Source organism: Trachemys scripta, chromosome 6 (genome assembly GCF_013100865.1).
Source record: "Trachemys scripta elegans isolate TJP31775 chromosome 6, CAS_Tse_1.0, whole genome shotgun sequence".
NCBI classification, from domain to species: Eukaryota; Metazoa; Chordata; order Testudines; family Emydidae; genus Trachemys; species Trachemys scripta.
The window spans coordinates 104,266,359-104,286,790 of NC_048303.1; positions in this window are offsets into that span (position 1 = coordinate 104,266,359).

Consider the following 20,432-nt stretch of genomic DNA (forward strand, 5'->3'; position numbering starts at 1 on the left):
GTACTGTTGATTTTCAGTAAGACTTGGAGCACTGGGGAAGTTCCAGGAGACTGAAAGAAAATTAATATTGTGCCAATTTTTAAAAAGGGGTAAACGGAATGACCCAGGTAAATTATAGGCCTGTCAGCCTGACATTGATCCTGGGCAAAATTAATGGAGTGGCAGATACAGGCTTTGATTAATAATGAACTAAAGGAAGGTAATGTAATTAATGCAAATCAGCATGGGTTACAGGAAATAGAATCTGTCATACTAACTTGATTTTTTTTTTAAATGAGATGACAAATGTGGTTGATTAAAGGGGTGTGTGTGTGTGTGTGTGTGTGTTGATGTAATAGACTTCTGTAAGGCATTTGACTTGGTGCCACACAACATTTTGATTAAAACAAACCTACAATGATATAAAATTAACATGGCACACATTAAATTAATTAATTAAACTGGCTAATGATAGGTCTCAAAATGTAACTGTAAATGGGGAATTGTCATTGAGTGGGTATGTTTCCAGTGGGGTCCTGAAGGGATCTGTTCTAGACCCTATGCTGTTTAACATCTTTATCAATGACCTGGAAGGAAACATAAAATCATCATCACTGATAGTTTGCATAAGACACACAAATTGAGGCAGTAGCAAATAATGAAGATTCAAAGTGATTTGGATTTCTCGGTAAATGGGGCACAAGTAAACAATATGCCTTTCAATACTGCAAAATATAAATACATCTATCTATGAATGATGACTATAAGCCATACTTGCAGGATAGGGGACTCTATCCTATGAAGCAATGGCTCTGAAAAAGATATAGGGGTTGTGATGGATAATCAGCTGAACATAAGCTCCCAGTCTGATGCTGTGGCCAAAATGCTAATGCAATCCTGGGATGCATAAACTGGGGAGTCTCAAGTGGGAGTAGAGATGTTTATTTCACCTCTGTATTTGGCACCAGTGTGATCGCTCTTGAAATGCTATGTCCAATTCTGGAGTCCACGGTTGAAGAAGCATGTTGATAAATTGAAGAAGATTCAGAGAAGAGCCACAAGAACGATTAAAGGATTAGAAAACATATCCTTGAGTATCACTATAAGGTATCAATCTATTTAGCTTAACAAAGAGAAAGTTAAAGGGTGACTTCATTACAGTCTATAAGTACTTACATAGGGAACAAATATACAGCAATGGGCTCTTCAATCCAGCAGAGAAACATATAACACAATCCAATGGCTGGAACTTTCAAACTAGACAAATTCAGACTGGAAATAAGGTGTAAATATTTAATGGTGACAGCAATTAACCATGGGAACAATTTACCAAGGATTGTGGTGGATTCTCCATCACAGACATTTTTTAAATCATGATTGGATGTTTTTCAAAAGATATGCTATAGGAAAATGTTTTGGTGTGTCTGCAATACAAACATAATATCAGAGTACCTTCCAGTAGTACATTAAGTGACTGACTAAAACACATGGTTCATTTTCCTTATAATTCTTGCCTCGGGGGGAGAACTGTGCGCAATGGAGTGTGTTTGTTTGGTTGTGTGTGTGTGTGTGTGTATGTATGTGTGTAATATACATATAATCTCCAAAATTTGATCCACTATTTATATATATATAAATATATAATAGTGGATAAACTTTTATGTGCATGTTTAGAGGAGGCAGGTGGAAGAGGGATACCTTGCACTTCAGTGGAAGGAAGTGAAGTTAATCATGCGCCTTAGCTCCTCTGGGAGTTCATCTCACAATCTTGGAGCCCCCCACACCTGTGATAGCTCTGTCTTTTGGACAAACAGTATTTACCTTGTATGGCAGAAAATTCCTTTGTGCCTGAGGAGCACAGTTATCAACCAGTCATCCTGGTATATTAGATGATTTTTCTAGCTGGCCCTAGGCCATTGAGTGATTTGAAGATGAGGACCAAGACCTTGAACTATCAGAGGGGTAGCCGTGTTAGTCTGAATCTGTAAAAAGCAACAGAGGGTCCTGTGGCACCTTTGAGACTAACAGAAGTACTGGGAGCATAAGCTTTCGTGGGTAAGAACCTCACTTCTTCAGATGCAAGACCTTGACCTTGAACTAGACTCTCTTCTATGGGAAGTCAAGCCACTAGAGAGAACAGAGGACAGGGTGTGATGTGCTCACAGTAGTTGAGGGCATTGAGGAGACATGCTGTATATTCTGTGCTAGCTGGAATTTTCTACATTATTAGCTAGCATTATTGTAGACCTGAGATGACAAAAGTGTGTATAACCAAGGCCAAATTATTGTCCATCAGGATGGGACAAAGTATCTTAGGCAACCAGAGATGGTAGAAAGCATTGCTCACAGATGCTGCTTGTGTGATTTCCATCCCAATCAAAACCAGAAGATACTGTACATCTAAGTAGAAAGTCTATTCTCAGGAGATTGCCAGTTAGTTTTGTAGACACTAGAGTTTTGGATGGTTATATAAACTATGCAAATATTTGGGTGCTCCTCCAAAACCAAACCAGACTTTTTTATGCTTACTAATATTTTGTTTTACTGGTTGGATGCCTGCAAGAATAGTAAACAAAATGAGACCATTTTTAATGTGCCTGGTGTTACATATATAGTACAATTCCAGCATGTCTCTTCAGCAACACAGGTTATCATGAACAAATCAAACTTGACTTTGTATTCTATGAAAAGTTAGTAAAGACAAGTTTCAGGTCTTGGTCCTTATTGCGAATTCATTCAATGGCCTTGGCCCAGTGTATATATAGAACCTTGCCTAATGCTCCAGGATGAGGACTGTGGTCAACAACTCAGATCCTCCTAGTACAACAGAGCTTTGTACCATATGGGTACATCTTGTCTGTTGAGGAGCCACAGTTATCACAGGGCTGGTCCAAGACACAAACAAAGGACCATTATAAACCTTACCACCATCCACGCCACTTGCAAGGCACATTTTTGACCATGCCATCTCTAATCTCTAACCTAGATACATAGAAAAGTGTGTGTGTGTGTGTGTGTGTAATATATAATATAAAAATTTGTTTTAGTGGTGATTTTAAAAAATATAACACTCCAATGTACATACTTCTCCCTTTGGGGAGAGAATGAGAGAACAAATAACACAAATGTAAGGCACTCAGATACTGCAGTGATGAATACAGTATAAGAACCTATAGAATAGAATTTTAAAAGTAAGGGATAAGAACCTAAGCCGAATGGAATAAAATAGAAATTAAAGGTCTGCTTGTCAGAAGTGATGAGCCCCACACCACCAACTGAAATAATAGGAATTGTGGAGCTCAGCACTTCTGAAAAGCAGGTCCTAGTTTGTTAAAATGATTTTAATCCTGCAATCCTCCTCCAGAGCCCTTGTAAGTTCCCTCTCCTGCACTCTGAAACCCATAATTATCTGCTGAAACTTTTTGCAAACTGAGCCAGACAGTCTTTTAGCATCCACTATATCTACATGATAGGTTGCAAGAATATATCTGGTGCTAACTTTAGCCAGTTGGGGAAAGGCAGCCTTTTCTTTATTGTAGCTACTAGATCATCAAGTTATTTGTCTTATCTGTAGTGTCCTTTCTTGCCTTTAGGTCTCAGGCAAATGTAAATCAAAAGTGTTTTGAGTTATGGATCTCAATGATTCACAAGGTAATCTTGCAAACACAGCAGGGAAATATATGGTGTGCAAATTGCTTAAATGACATCGCTGCTATTACCTTAAATTATTGTTGCAGTAGATCTCGTTTTACAATATTTCAGCTTGATTATATTTTAAAACTTTTTTTCCTTTCTCAAGATAAATATACTGCCTCCTATTTGCATACTTTTATTTTGTTAAGACTTTATGCATATTGAAGGACAGAACTCTTCATTTCAGAATGACCTGAAGTTCATCTTTTTATGTCAGCATCTGTGTATGTTTAAAACTGTCTTTCTAAATCCTCAAGTAATGCAATTTCTTAAACAGAATTATAGTGGGATTTGCCTGAAAATTTACATTCCAAAATTGCTAAAGATTTTCAACTTCAGAATAATTTTGGATTAAGCATAACGTGTGCCTAGATATCTACAGAATATTGCATTTCTCTCTGGTACTTAAAAGCAAAAGGTAACTTTATTAGCTATTGTATACCTTGGTTTTGTATTATGAAGCACTGTTTGTTTATTATACGAGTGCTGAAAAGATGTATTTTACAATTATTGTTACACAATTGGTCTTTTCAGTATTTTTCTCTCATGTAACAAACAGTACATAGCAAAAATCAGGGAAGACGATATCACAGTATTCCTTTCTTGGAAAATTTGGTACTTAGGATGATAGCTGAATGCTGAAAAAAAACATAGGGAAAATTTTTGTTCTCTGATCTGTACCATGTGTCTGATCTTTGGAGTAATTTATGAGTGAGAGAATGAAAATGACCTTGTGCAGGTTTGGATCTGCCTGAATTTCAGCATCCTCCAAAATATGTGAATCTTCCAAATCAGATACTTTCTAGCAATAAACTTTTTCATTCAGAAAACAACAAAAAAGAGAACAACAAAGATCAGGGCTCCATGAGAGAGTGTAGTGCGAGTTTGACAGTATGCCCTCCTCCCCCGTCCCCAAAAGTTCTCTCTCTTCACACTGCAGAGTCCTTAGTGATTTAAGATGCAGTAGACAGAAAACAAAAGCATATGAAAAGTAGGTTGCCTACTTAAAGACACCACATGCATGTCTCCAGAATCTCTTTTTTGTTGTTTGTGATAACTAATTACAAAAGGGACGTACTTTGGACCAATACTTAAATTCCTTGTTTTGATACCAAATTTTCAAGAGGTTAAAATTATTGCTGCTGAAATTAAAACTAACTTTAAATGGTATAATTTGTACTTGTTTGAGTCTCCTCTAATAATGGGGCATAAATTTCCTCAGCATTTCCCTCAATGGAGTTGTAAACTTATCTCCAGGAATTAATCAAAGTCCTGATCGTTCTGCCATTGAAGACAATGAGAAAGCAAAAAAAACTATTTGACTCCTAGTCCAATACACTTAAAATCCGATCTCATCTTTTTATCTGAGAACTCGTCAGTACTCTGTCTCTGTAGCATCTTGCGAGGTCATGAAGCCAAACACTTAGAGCACGGCTAGACTAGAAAGTTTAGAGAGGTGCAGCTGCACTGCTGTAAACTCTGTAATGTAGCCGTTCTAAGCTGCCAGCAGAGAGTTCTTGCATCATCTTAACTACTCCAGACCCCATGAGTAACATTAGCTATGTGGTCAGGAGCAGCTCTCTCACCAACATAGCACTGTCCACAACAGGGCTTATGTCAGTGCAATTTGTCGCTCAGCGGGGTGATTTATTCACACCCCTGAGTGACATTAGTTATGCTGACTATATAGTGTAGACAGCCTTAGTTCCACCTGAGCAACTATCTAGAACTCAGAATTGCATCTACAAGTCTTGTGATACAATACTATATACAGTGTGGACTTCATTTTCAGTGATCACTTTCCATTGTGCTATGATGATCAATTACATACACAAATATTCCTAGTGCGATGTCTGTGTTTTTGCTTCAGTCCATGGCAGGTGGAAAAATAAAGCTGTGATTGTTTGTGAACATTAAATTGCATCCACAAAAACAGCATCTGGGTTGAGGTCAGCAAAAAGCAGTCACTATAGGCTAGATGCATGAAAAGTGCCTAGTTGCTGCTTTAGGTGCCTAATACCAATGGGGCTTGATTTTAAGATTTCACAAAAGCCCTGCTCAGCAGCTGCTGCATCCTGTAGGTGCCTAAACTTGCTCAGTGCCCACAATTTTGCATTAAAAGTTCCCAAGCACTTAGGTTTCTGCCTCTGCACCCGTGCATTTCATTTCCACACCAGGCATTTGGATGCCTAAGGTCCAGAGCAATGCACAAACTAGGGAAAGATAGGTACTCCTCTGCTTAACTCACTTAAGGAGCCCAATCCAGTAGCTGTGTTCAGGAGAGACTGAGAGCCCTACATCAGAATTCCCTACAACCCAGTGGTTCTGGTACTTACCTGAGAGGTGGCAGATCACTGTTTTAATTCTCTTCTCCCCTTCGGGCAGAGCGGGGACTTGAACCAGGGCCTCTCACATCCCAGGGGAGCACCCTAGACTTGTAAATCCAGGAAAATACTCATAGGTTATATGGTGTTACTGACATACTCGATCTTCCCTTTCCCTTTATATTGTGGCCTGTAGGTACAGGTATTTGCTAGGTAAGGCAGAGGTATAAATCAAGGCAATAAAGCAATGAGCCTACTGGTCTCAGGTCTGTAAGACAATTGCTTAACTAAAGGCATCAGACCCCAAAAGCCTTGTCATAAGCAGCTAAGAAATCCTTGATCATAAGTTATCTTAAGATAGCCATGACCCAATTTCACAAGATATCATAGGATAGAATGCTGCATGAAGTAAGTGTGTTTAAAACTGCTGATACTCAGAAAATATATGCTGCAATGTACCAGTTAAAGTGGGTTAGAATATTTTGAGGATTTTGCAGACATAAGGTGTCAGCAGTTGTCTGACCCTGAAAATGCCATTGTAACTAATGCACCTATATGTTGATGACCTTGAGGCAAAAGGACTAGTAACCTATGGGAGAAGGGCACCCCAACATCTGTATATCCTCACACTACCAATAAGGAAAGGGGATAAAACCCCTACTGACTATGAATTAAGCAGAGTGGCGTCAGCATAAAATGTTATAAAAGTTGTCTCGCCGCCTGTGTGCTTGGGAGATGTCAGAATGATGACCACTGTTGGTGTTGACGAGGAAGATGATGATGAGTCGCAAGACCATGACAAACACTTCAGGTTGTTCTACATGGGATGGTGTGAGTATATGGATGCCCATATGCTCATTCTGTGTTATCTTTATCTATCTTGCTGGGCTGGAGTGTTTGTAACTTTGCTAACCATGTTAGGAAAAATCCTTCTGTATTTTATTTTATTAAATTTGAGTGTTAATCTGCACATCTGTACAACTGAACAGTAATTCTAATAATACTAAGCCTGATCTTGCGACTAGAATCTACCAAATCTCAGTGTTAATTGAAAATTTAATTTAGCAATATAATTAATACACAATCAATAGATGAACCAACAAGGTGCTTCCTCTGTATTTCCACTTGTAAGTAAAGTGGGTTATGATTGCTGGTTCATCCATTACAGAGGTGTTAGAGTAGATGTATGAGGCTAGTCAGATGGATAATTATTAGGTTGATGATAGTTGAAACCACATAAGGAGGTAAGGTAGGGTTCCTGACAACCTTAGAAAGTGAGGCAAGAGGTACCACCATGTAGCAGCTAGGAACCCCGGTTGTTGAAACCACCTGTGGCCAAAACAGAGAGAAAGAGAGGGTAAGGGCTCCTGTTGATGATTAGCTTCCCTTAGGGGAATGGCAACCAACAAACCCCCCTTACACTTGTTTGTTTATTCATCCCAGGATTGTATTAGCTCTTTTGGCCATAGCATCACACTGGAAGCTCGTGTTCAGTTGATTATCCATCACAATCCCAAAATCTTTTTCCGAGTTACTGCTTCCCAGGATAGAGTCCCCCATCCCATAAGTATGCCTACATTCTTTTTTCTATCTGTGCACATTTACATTTAGCTGATTTTAAAATACATGGATCTATGATTGCATGCACACTATCATGTGTTTGCTGAGATCAAAGTAGGATGCCAGATGACTGATGAATGGGATTGATTGTGCATCTTTGGAAGGGCAAGGGTGATGCAAATGATCCAAACATTTCAGAGCTTCGCCCTGTTAAGACAACCTCTCAAGGTCTGAGAGAGTTTTTAGAGGATAGGTTTAGGTGTGAGGTAGAGGAAAATAAAGGAGAGGAGCAACATAGCTTTAGGAAGGAAAGGTTTACTATACACACAATAATTTGCAATGAGACAGATGTTTGAAAAAATGATAAATGGATGGCATACTTGCCAGGTAGGAATTATTGATATTGAAGTCATATGACTTGGTTCTATGGGAGCTGGTGTTTGGAGCATTGAGAGGGATGGAAGGAGGATTGCAAGAAGTGCAGTTGATAGAGGAGCTGTGTCACAGGTCAAGCGTTAACATGGTAACAATACCAGGAATTTGAGAGAGTTTTGTGGTGATGATGGGATTGAGACAAGGCAATATGCTGAGTCCACGTCTCTTCATCCTAGTTATGGAGTTAATTAGTAGGAGAACTGAGCTTGTGGAGAGCCAGAGAAAACTAATATATGGTGAACCAGCTGAACATGATCTGGTCCTTTTGTCTGACAGCGAAGAGGAATTGGTAAATGTGGCACAGCCAGTCTCCGGGCAACCTAACAAGTGCATCTGAGTTATAGTAGGCTGCCTGAAAGGCTACCCCACCTGATTGGTTGGAAGAGTCGGCAGACTGGCTGTTAAGCCCAACAGATACAGTCGTTCAGTGAAAGCTCAAAGCATTTGCCCACAGCTGCAATAGCGCCTGCTATACCTGCCTTGCCTCACTCCAGGTAACTTGATTCTGACTCTTGGCTCTGACCGTAGGCTTCCTGGCTACCAACTCTTGTTCTAACCATTAGGTCTGACTCCTACTCTGACCAGTAGGCATGATTTCTCACATCCCAATCATGTGAGAGTATCAGAGTGGACATCTTTTGAAAAGCATGATTGAGAGGTAAACCCCCAAAACCCTTGACATTATGCCAGTAAGGAAGAAGAGCTGTTGATTGAAGAGAAGCTGAATCAGAAGAATGAATTTGTGTACTTGGGAAGTATAGTTACTACCATTGTAGAGAGATCTGGAGAATTAAAAAGAAGACCTCAATGTGCATGGGTGGCAGTGGAAAAGGTGGCAGAAGTAGCGTGGGACCAGAAATTAAGTAATAAAAGGAAAAGTGTATTCTGCCTGTGTTTATCCCTGCCTGCTCTATGGTTTGGAAAGTGGATCTTACAGAGATGGAAGAAGAAAAAAGATAAAGGTAGCTTGAAAATAATATACTCAGGAGAATGGCAGGCAAGCAGAGGGTAGACAAATGTGCATGAAAGCTGTTAGGGGGAAGATGAACTTGGGACTTTCAGTAATAGATAGGCTGGAGGGTGCACATTAGAGGTCAGTTGATCATATGATAAGAATGGAAGAACAATGACCAGCACAGAAAATATGGGAGAAAAGGACATAGAAGACTGAGGATATGATGGAAAGACTCTGTCAAGAGAAGTCCATAGAGAAAATGACTAGAACTCTGAGACCTATGAACCCGTACCATGGACTGGAAGGAGTGGTGAAAAATCATGGGTACCTCTAAGCCCATGTAAACTGGAAAAGGAGTTGAGAAGTGAAATGAAGTGACTAATGGTGGTGAGGGCAGCACAAGAACCCATACAGATTAGAAATAGGATAGTTTTTTTCTTTTTCTTTTTTTGATATTTTATGGTACTGATCTAAATGGATTCAGGCCCAGAACAGAGCCTTAGCTGGTATATCTGAACATAGCTCCATTGACTTCAATGGAGCTACACAGGTTTTATACAAACTGAGAATCTGGCCCAAGTACTGCAGTGGCATGTGAAAATGAGAAATAATTAACCTAAAACCAATAGTTTGGAATCAGTTTACATTTTAGGTGAAAGTTCTGTTCTTCCATCCATCCCTACTAAAATTCAAGATGATATTTACAAATGATTCTTTACAAATATATTTTATAAAAAGTATTTGTGCTCAGATTGCCCAGTCTGGTAGTTCTGATGTACTCATTACTCAGGGAAACCTCCCAGGAATATCACTGCAGGATGTGACCAAAAATACCTGCATTATTTTGCTGAACAAAGTAGAATCTACTGTAGGTTTCTTGTAAGCTAATGAGATTGTAGTAAAGACTGGAGATAAACCTATACAAAAATAATAGATATGTTCATGAGTGGACCAGTCATGTCCAAATCAGGCAATGAAAAACTAATAGGAAATATATGGGTGTCATAACTATAAAGGGAAGGGTAACAGCTGTCCTGTGTACAGTACTATAAAATCCCTCCTGGCCAGAGACTCCAAAATCCTTTTCCCTGTAAAGGGTTAAGAAGCTCAGGTAACCTGGCTGGCATCTGACCCAAAGGACCAATAAGAGGACAAGATACTTTCAAATCTGGGGGGCGGTGAGAAGGCTTTTGTTTGTGCTCTTTGTTTGGGTTGTTCGTTCGCTCTTGGGACTGAGAGGGACCAGACATCAATCCAGGTTCTCCCCATCTTTCTAAACAAGTCTCTCATATTGCAAACTTGTAAGTAAAAAGCCAGGCAAGGCATCTTAGTTTTACTTTGTTTTCTCAACTTGTAAATGTACCTTTTACTAGAGTGTTTATCTTTGTTTGCTGTACTTTGAACCTAAGACTAGAGGGGAGTCCTCTGAGCTCTTTAAGTTTGATTACCCTGTAAGGTTAATTTCCATACTGATTTTACAGAGATGATTTTTACCTTTTTCTTTAATTAAAAGCCTTCTTTTTAAGAACCTGATTGATTTTTCCTTGTTTTTAGATCCAAGGGGGTTGGATCTGTATTCACCAGGGAATTGGTGAAAGGTTTCTCAAGGCTTCCCCGGGAAGGGAATCCATTGGGATGGTGGCAGCGGACCAGACCTAAGCTGGTAGTTAAGCTTAGAAGTCTTCATGCAGGCCCCCACATTTTGTACCCTAAAGTTCAAAGTGGGGATACAGCCTTGACAATGGGGCATACCTTTTCTGATGCATACAACATGGTGCCTCTTTTCACTCTTTCCCCCACCCCCTATTGATGTGAGAGACCTCTAAAACATTAATTAATACAAAGACTAATCTGCATGCATAAGAATACTAAAACACCTGTATCATTTTTAAAGCTAAAAGACAATATTTGCAACTGGTAGCATCCCATGATTTTGACATGTCTGCTAAGGGAAAACATGGATTTTTTTTTCTTGGATACTTCACTTTTTCATAAAAATCAAACACAAGATTCTTTCTCCCTCCCCCACTTTAGGCAAACCCTTATGCAATGGCTGGATATAGGACACTAGATGGGGATGGTTCTGAGTTAATGTTGTGAACTCTTTCCCAGGTGGTCTGGCTGGTGGGTTTCACTCACATGCTCAGAGTCTAATGGATCAACATATTGGGAGTCGGAAAGTAATTTTCCACCAGGTCAGATTGGCAGAGACCATGGGTGTTTTTTTTTTTTTTTTGCCTTCCTCTGCAGCATGGGTCACAGATCACTTGCAGGTTTAAACTAGAGTAAATGATGGATTCTCTGACATCTTTAAATCATGATCTGGGGACTTCAGTAACTCAGTCAGAGTTTATGGGTCTATTATGGGAGTGGGCGGGTAAGTTCTGTGAGTCTGCGATGTGCAGGAGATCAGACGATCACTGTGGTCCCTTTCGGTCTTAAAGTTTGAGTCTGATTCTATCAACAAAGGGTAGGAGTAAACTCTAGGTAATATATTGCATATAGTGTCAGTGTTTTCCACAGAACCACAATTCCGATAGTGCCTAGAAATTAATATTGTCCATGTCTTGCCATGGTGCTCAAGCACTAATCTAATGAGCAGTCTTGGGTTATACGAGTTTTGAATGAATGGGGGGAAAATATCCCTTTTGTCACTTTCCTGATCCTGCAATAACAGTTAACTCAGGAATGCTATTCCCAGCTCTGTACTGACATCAAAGCAACACTTGTACTGAGGGTGCAAAACCAAAGATATTTTGGTGTGATAATCACCAGTCATTTAATTAACATGGTAAAATTCCTCTGAGACCAAGTCAAGGAGCTATCTAAGAGGAAGTAGTTTGTTAAATGCAAAGAGTTGTGCTAATTTTAGCTCCATTGAAAACAGGATTTTTTTTTTTTAATCGCAAACAGTCTGCCAAGCTGAAAAGGACAAAACTTGTAAGGAGATATCTTATTTGATGTTTAATAGGGATTATTACAAATGAGAACTTAAAAAAAATACACATTTAACTGAAAACTCACATCTTTTTAAATGATTAACAATTTTTTTAAAATAGTTTAGTTTTCAGTGTTTGTTTTCCATTTGCACAGTTTAAACAATGACGCTAGGCTGTCGGGTTTCACTTTCGGGCTATAATTTCACTTTTCTATTCAGTTTCCCTTGCAAAAAATGCCCTGTGCTGGGTTTCTAAGAGTACAGAAGAATGCTTTGTTTGTTTTGTTGTTGTTAATTTAAAATTTTCTGAAAATTCAGATAATGGTTTTAATTCACTTTTTTTCTTTAATATAATTTAGATTTTGATATTCCTTTTAAAATAAATTAACTACTTAACAATATTGCCTTTGAAAAGCACACACTCTCTGACCCTGCCGCTCTTTCTCATGTGAGGCTATATTTTAACCATCTTTGTCCACTTAAATCAGGAGAAAATAATGTAAATAGCTTCACCATTGCTAAGAGCATTCACAGCATTAAAACTGCTTGCTACTGTAGGCTTGGGCAAAACTTAAAAGTTAAGTTGACATAATTACATCAGTCAGGGTTGTGAAAAAACTGCATCTCTAACTGACTTAGCAATTCTGCTCTATCCCCCAGTGTGGAGGCAGATGTGTCAAAGCAGGAATACTTCAGTCACCATAGCTAACTTTAGTTTGGGGAAGTGATGGACCAAAAAACAATAATAAACCATTCTGTCAGTGTAGTTTGACTTTACATCATGGGGTAATGTCATGATAGCGCTACCATCACGGAGATGCCTGTATAGTCTCTGTAGTGTAGACTAAACAAGACAAGGCATTGTGTGTTGTTTTTTGTGTAATATAATTGTTTCATTTCCCTTGGAAACTAGATATTTTCTTAGGTGTCTGGGTGGCTGCAGGGAACCAGTCATTAGCCATGTTTGGGATAGCCCTCTGCAACAGCCATTCCAAGTGGGGTTGGGGGTGGACAGCACGTCAATGGGACCAGAGTACAGGAGTGGAACAACAGAAACTCCTTGTCACGATGTGCTTAAAGCCCCAGATTGCCTTAATCTATTCCTGTCTACTCCACCCACCCATTTTATGTTTCCAGCATGACTAATTTGCATCTAGTGACTAGTGTTCCCTCTAATTTTTACCACCCATGTGCCGAATGAATTTTGTCATGTGCACCAATATGGAGGTGATGTGTGACGCATCATCTCCATATTGGTGCACATAACAAAAATGATGTGGTGGGGTGGGGCTGAGGGGTTCAGAGTGTGGGAGGAGGCAGAGGGCTGGGGCAGAGGGTTGGGGTGCAGGCTTTGGGGTGGGGCTGAGGATGAGGGGTTTGGGGTACAGACTGCCCTGGGGCTACAGCAGGGAGAGAGGTCTCCCCACAGCAGCACTTGGGCTGGGGCTGCGGGATAGGCACCTCTCCTACAACCATGGCAGGTCCGGGCCAGGTTAGGTTGGGGCTCAGGAAGGGGCATGTCTCCTGCGGCAGGTCTGGGCCTGGGCTGGGTTGGGGCCAGAGAGTGAGAGAGGAATCTCTCCCCACCGCAGCCCTGAGTGCCTGTGCTGCGCTTCATAGAGGGGACTTAGCTAGTGACTGTCCTCAATTGCCCTCCTCTGAGCTGGGAAGCAGCAGAGAGAAGGCGGGTAATGCTATGTTCTTCAGTCCAAACTCAAACAATTAGCATGGAGCACCAAGCAGACCCTTGAAAGGCGCTTCGGTTCAGTGGACTGTGGGATGCTGGTGGCCAGGTTGGGGATGGTTATCCTAGCAGTGAGTGGGCCAGCTGTTTGAATTCAGAGCAGGGAAATGGAATGCTGGGTTGGTGTGGCAATCTGTTTTTGTTTGCATGTAGGAAGGAGAATGGGCAGGGAAAGGCAGAGCTGTTTGCAGAGGGGCATAAGTATTCCACTTTAATCCTTTACAATTAGCTCACTCAGAACTGAAAGTGAGATTTTCCTACTCTGTGTGAAGGGTTATTCTTCGAAGGCTTGATCTCAGGCTGCACTTTGGAGGGTTTTTTTTTAGTTTAGAGTAAGAGATGGGGGGGACCATAAGTTTCTGTTTTGGTTTATTACTCTATTCTGTACATATTCTTTATACTGTGTTCATCACAGATCTCAGCTCTTGCTCATAACACTTGATGTAACTATTATCTACAGCTACCATAAACTAGGAAACCCTACAAATAGAGATGAGCACACCCAACAGTGTCCAGATCCAGATGATGCCAAAGATAGAATTCAGTGCTCTTACCTTGTGTCAAATGACCCATTTCCAAGCCGCCAGGACTCTGCTCAAGAGCCCTATGAATTCTTGGGTCCCGTTCGCTGGGACTTCATAGCAAGTGATGGCACAGAGACAGCAGCAAAGGTGAATGGATTCTGGTGAGGACCTGCCTACCCAGATAAAACTGAATCACTAAGCTGTGGGTGGGGCTTTGTTGGAACTAGAGACAGACCTGCATTGAGACACTGGGACTACTGCAACATGCTGATCCTAACTATGGGGTTTGGTGAATGGAAGTGGTGGTATATGTGACAGGGTGTATGAACCACACACTACAAGTGAAGGGGTTAAACAACAACTCTGGGCCCATCCAGCCATACCTGCAGAGCATGTTTTAAATGGAGAAGGGGCTTAAAAGGAAGCCAGACAGGTCAGAAGGGGGATGACAAGGCAGGGAGACGGACCTGTCCTGGGAGCTCTTGAGAAGGAACATAGCAGCAGCTTCTCTAGGAAGAGAGAAGCCTACCTGCTGGGCCCGGATAGACTAAGGCTGCAGTTTTCTTCATTACCTTTGGTTACAGACTGCAAAGCTTGGACCCTAGAGTGGGGGATATGAAGTGGCCCAGGGAGGACAACTTTAAGTCACTCTCAGGTCCCTGACCTTTATTAGCCCTCAAAGGGCCCTGGGGCAGAGCCCAGTGGAATAGTGTGGTCCAGGCTCCCCTACCAACTCCACTACACTTTAAGAAGGAATAGCTCCCGAACCAGTAGGCAATGAGTCCGTCAAGTGTCAAACTTTATAGTACAACCTAGGGATTGTTACTTGGGCTGTCGATTAATCACAGTTAACTCGCTATTAAGCAATAGAATACCAATTGAAACTTATTTAATATTTTGGGTATTTTTCTACATTTTCAAATATATTGATTTCAATTACAACACAGAATACAAAGTGTACAGTATTCAATTTATATTTTTATTACGAATATTTGCATTGTAAAAATGATAAACAAAAGAAATAGTATTTTTCAATTCACCTCATACAAGTATCGTAGTGCAATCTCTTTATTGTGAAAGCACAATTTACAAATGTAGATTGTTTTGTTTTTGAATGCAGTTATGTAACAAAAAACAATGTAAAACTTTAGTGCCTACAAGTCCACTCAGTCCCATTTCTTGTTCAGCCAATTACTAAGAGAAACAAGTTTGTTTACATTTATGGGAGATAATGCTGCTGGCTTCTTATTTACAATGTCACCAAGTGAGTGCAGGCATTCGCATAGGACTTTTGTAGCCGGCATTGCAAGGTATTTACGTGCCAGATATGCTAAACATTCATATGCCCCTTCAGCTTTGGCCACCATTCCAGAGGACATGTTTCCATGCTGATGACACTTGTTTAAAAAAAAAATGCATTAATTACATTTGTGACTGAACTCCTTGGGGGAGAATTGCATGTCTCCTGCTCCCTGTTTTACCTACATTCTGCCATATATTTCATGTTATAGCAGTCTCGGATGATGACCTAGCACATGTTGTTCATTTTAAGAACACTTTAACTGCAGATTTAACAAAATGCAAGAAGCTACCAATGTGAGATTTCTAAAGATAGCTGCAGCACTCAACCCAAGGTTTAAGAAACTGAAGAGCCATCCAAAATCTGATCAGGATGGGGTGTGGAGTATATTTTCAGAAGTTTTAAAAGAGCAACACTCCAATGCGGAAACTACAGAACCCAAACCACCAAAAAAGAAAATCAACCTTCTGCTGGTGTCATCTGACTCAGATGATGAAAATGAACGTGCTTGGTCTGCCCTGCTTTGTATCGTTATCAAGCAGAACCCACCATCAGCATGGATGCATGTCCTCTGGAGTGGTGGTTGAAGTATGAAGGAACATATGAATCTTTATCACATCTGGCACGTAAATATCTTGCAACGCCGGCTACAGCAGTGCCATGAGAATGCCTGTTCTCACTTTCAGGTGACATTGTAAACAAGAAGCAGGCAACATTATTTCTTGCAAATGTAAAGAGAGACTTTTTTGTCTGCGCAATTGGCTGAACAAGAAGTAGGACTGAATGGATTTGTAGGCTCTAAAGTTTTAGATTATTATATTTTAATGCAGGTTTTTTTTTTCTTGTACATTCTACATTTGTAAGTTCAACTTTAATGAAAAAAAGAGATTGCACTATGGTACTTGTATTAAGTGAATTGAAAATACTATTTTTAAAGTGAAAATATTTAAAAAAAAAAAAGCGAGCACTCTACACTTTGTATTCTGTTTTGTAATTGAAATCAATATATTTGAAAATGTGGAAAACATCCAAAAAATTTATGTAAATAGTATTCTATTGTTGTTTAACAGTGCAATTAAATTTTTTAATCATGAGATTAATTGCGATTAATTTTTTAGTCGCTTGACAGCCCTAATTGTTACCTGTGTTTCACCAAGTTTGTCTATGTTCCCTTTCCCCTAATTAAGTTGTACCTGTTTGTACACTGTCTTCAGGTGCTAGCAAGTTGGGAAGGTTTGCCTGTACATGTGAATCCAGGGAGGGTATATTTAGTTTTCACAGGTCTCTTGCTGGGACTCGAGCCAGTTTAGTTGTTTGTCAGTATTCAACCTGGCTCTTCTTGCTGCTATCAACCACCTGGCAATAGAATTACAGGCAGTTAATGTAGATTGGTTTAATGGCAATCAAAATATGGGTGTCTGCCTAATATTATCTTTTTCTATTCCAAGGCTTAGTGGGTGCCTTCAAGGCACAGCTCTGCTTGAGGGAGTTGCACCACAGGGGGAGCTTGTTGTAGGACTATGCCTCTTTGAAGCACTGTCTCAATGTTTACAGGTAGGTTTCCACAGGCTATACCACCCTTTAGCATGGCACAAGCCAATATCCCATGAGGTCAATGGAGGCACTGGAGAGGGAGAGGCCATGGCCCAGCTTCTCTTCTTGTGGGTGATGTGCACTCTTGGGAGAGAGCGTGAGAACCAGGCATGGTCCCAGTCTTTGCAATGTGCAGGGTATGCAAGGGTAAGGAAGCCCTTACAGTCTCCCTCCCCTCCCATCAGGCATCTGGACCTGGCCAAGTCACAGACTGGCCCTAACATGAAAAGTATCTGCCAGAGCTGCGGGAATCATTCTGGATAAAACCAAAACTGACCTGACTCATCTGCTGAGGCGTTACTCAGCTGACTCCAGTGACACTGCTCATCATCGCAAGGGACTGCTTTGCCGTCTGACCCACTGATGACTTTCTTTGAAAGTTGAAAATCTGACTTTCACTTTACTAATAATTTTGAGCTGCTTGTACTCCTCAGCAGTTCCTGGTGAAATATCATGAGGGAGGCTAATTCTTGTGCTAGTTCCAACTTCATGATAAAGCCCTAGTAGGGCTAAAAATCTGTTGGGGAAAGGCCGTTCTAATCTGATGGAATTTCCAGCCCAGTTTTCGTCAGTAGATTTTTTCAGGTGCAGAAAAGGGGAGGTGATTTGAGCACATTTCTCCACATCACATTAATTTAGTTTAAAGTGGGCTGTTAGGTGCTGGCAGGCCCAGGAGAATTATTTTCAGTGATCCATCTCTGGTGCACATGTGAGAGGAGGAATAAAATGTTGTTTAGATGGTTGACTGCTCCAGAGCAATGGTGTTGAGCACTGCTTTCATTTCCTCTTACCTTTTGTTCTGTTCCCATCAAATCTCACAGACTAAAAGCCCAATCCTGTGGGGTCCTGAATGGGCACTGAGGGAACACAATATTTTGTGTGATCAACTTGGTTGGTGTTTGAATGGAAGTCTTGGAAGAAAATATAATGGTGATACCTTTGGAAGGGTAGCAATTGATTTTAAGGAGAGTAGGATAATGTTGAGTCAGTAGGTGGCACTCTTCCCTCATTACAGACCAATGCCCAAACAGGGTTGTAATGAGTACGGTACTGCTAGATGTGCCATTCTTCTCTAGCAATGTAAATCCAGGATCCTGGCCACTTGAAGTCATGAAAGATCCCATGACACCTTTTTAGTAATAGTTTCCATAGCAAGAAGGATTTGATTGGAAAAAGCAAAAATAAACAAAAAATCATTCCCAAATATTTTCACATATAGTCTTTTATTTTTTGACCAACTCTAGTGATAACCTTGATATCTGGAAAAACTGCAGTTCAGCTAATTTCATTCTGACTTTCTCCTTCATTGCTTCTTGCCTTAAACTGCTTTTTTGTTGCAGTGTTTTAACTAAGCAGTATTGCTATTCACTACTTGACAGCTGTTCTGTGTGGGTGGTGAGTGAAATGATCTCTGTATATCCCTTACCTACCCTACAGAGATGTTGTAAGACTTAATTCAATTAGGATCACAAAGCTGTTTTGAGATTCTTGAATTAAAGATATTCCAAGTACTGTATGATTGTTTCCATCCTTTGTAGACCAAATTTGCATCGTGACCTTGTCTATAAATGGTGGGGGAGGGGGTTAGCAAAAAATTACCATTGCTAATGCTGGTGCAGATCCATCATTGGTGGGTCAGGTATTGACAAGCTCCTGTGGTTAGAGGAGCCATCTCACTTAGATCTGCTCTGAACAGGGCTAGACAATCTACTGTTAAAACCCTCAATGCCCATGGGAGTTTTTTCTATTCTATTGCTCTCACCATTGTTATCAAGGTGGAGCTACTCTGATGTTAGTAATGGTAGGAAGCTTTTATCAAAACACCTAAAACCCAGCCCTTACCTTTGGCCACTGAGCACTTACACAGCTCAGGAGGAGGATCAGTACAGGGGGCTTTGCATCATCCTTGTAACTAGTCTGCATTACAGTTAGAGCAGCCAGTTCCAACTTGTGACCCCAACTGGCTGTTCAGCACCCAGGATTACTGGGATAAAGGGATGCCTCATTTTACCTTAGCCATGACCTTTTCTGCCTTCAGGGGTGGTCCAGGAGTTGCTATGGTGACATTAAATCACTAGAGGTTCCTCCTGTGCTGACTAAGCCAATTTTAGGGCAGCTTTGGATGCTTAACTGAAACAAATTTTTGAGACTTCATGACCAAGCATCAAAAGATTTATTTTTTTTTACTTGCCTATTTTACTCATCATGTTGTTAAATTTTACTTTACGCCTAGTAGAAGCAGGGACAGTCGAGTTTTAAAACCCTGTTTGTTGGCTGTGGGTTCCCTAGTGATGGACTACTATGTTGCCCTAACACATTTGGAGGAGAGGGCTGGATTCCATGTTTAATTATGGTCTATTGGTCAGGATATAAAATCAGGAATTTGCATTCCCCTCAGCCCATCGCGGATCTCTTGCTTATGTTAGTGGGAGGTTTATACAAAGATCCAGGGGAGAATGCAGCCTCTTTTCTTACCTTTTTATTTATTATTTATTCAGTACTTTAGTGTTACATTCAGTACCACTTGTTGAGTAAAATCTGCTCCCTTTCAAATCACCATTACTTGTGTCTTGTCTCCCCTCTTCCTTCCCAGTCTTTTTTTCTAGGTCTCCTCTGTTCCTCCTTCTGCATTTTCTTCCCTGACCCAGCTCCTAATTGCTGGGATTCTGTAAGAGACCTTTTCCACTCAGCTTATCCAGAACATCTTGCCCAATCCTGGGAGAACACCTCATCCAGTTCTCTGGGATCCAAAATATTCAGTTAAACTCCAGATTTTGTCACTCCAGTATCTTTATTTGGCATACAGCAAAGTGATGCTAAAGTGATCAGATTCAAACATTGGGGAGGTAGATGCAGGGTATATCACAGCTCCAAAGCTACACAGAAACAATTTCCTTTATATACTTTTACACATCTCATTGCATTTACTGTGTTACATCACACATTTTTGGATTGGATTAGTTACTTGGCAGGACCCAATCCTTGTGCAGAATGCTATGTCTATTCATTGTATGCACTTTACCTACTCCTTTCCTCCTCTCTACAGTCATCACCTATCTTGTCCATTGTTCTTATTCATAGTAAATGGTTCCCGGGGTGTTCTCCCTTTTATCTTAGCTGGCTCAGACATTCTTTTGTCTTAGCCTACTGACCTCTTTACTTATCATATTTAGCAAAAATGTTTCAACCTGATGCTCTGTTTACCTCCCTAATTCTATCCTCCAAGAAATGGGATCTCCCTCCAGGTGTTAGTGTAGCCTGGCATGACATGAGTAATTAATTGCAACCCCTCAAGGCCTTCACCTTTCCTGTTTCATCTGCTAAAATGATCAGTAGTGGAATGTTAATGTTGTTGATGCTGAAGTGTTGTCATTGGGCTACAGTGCT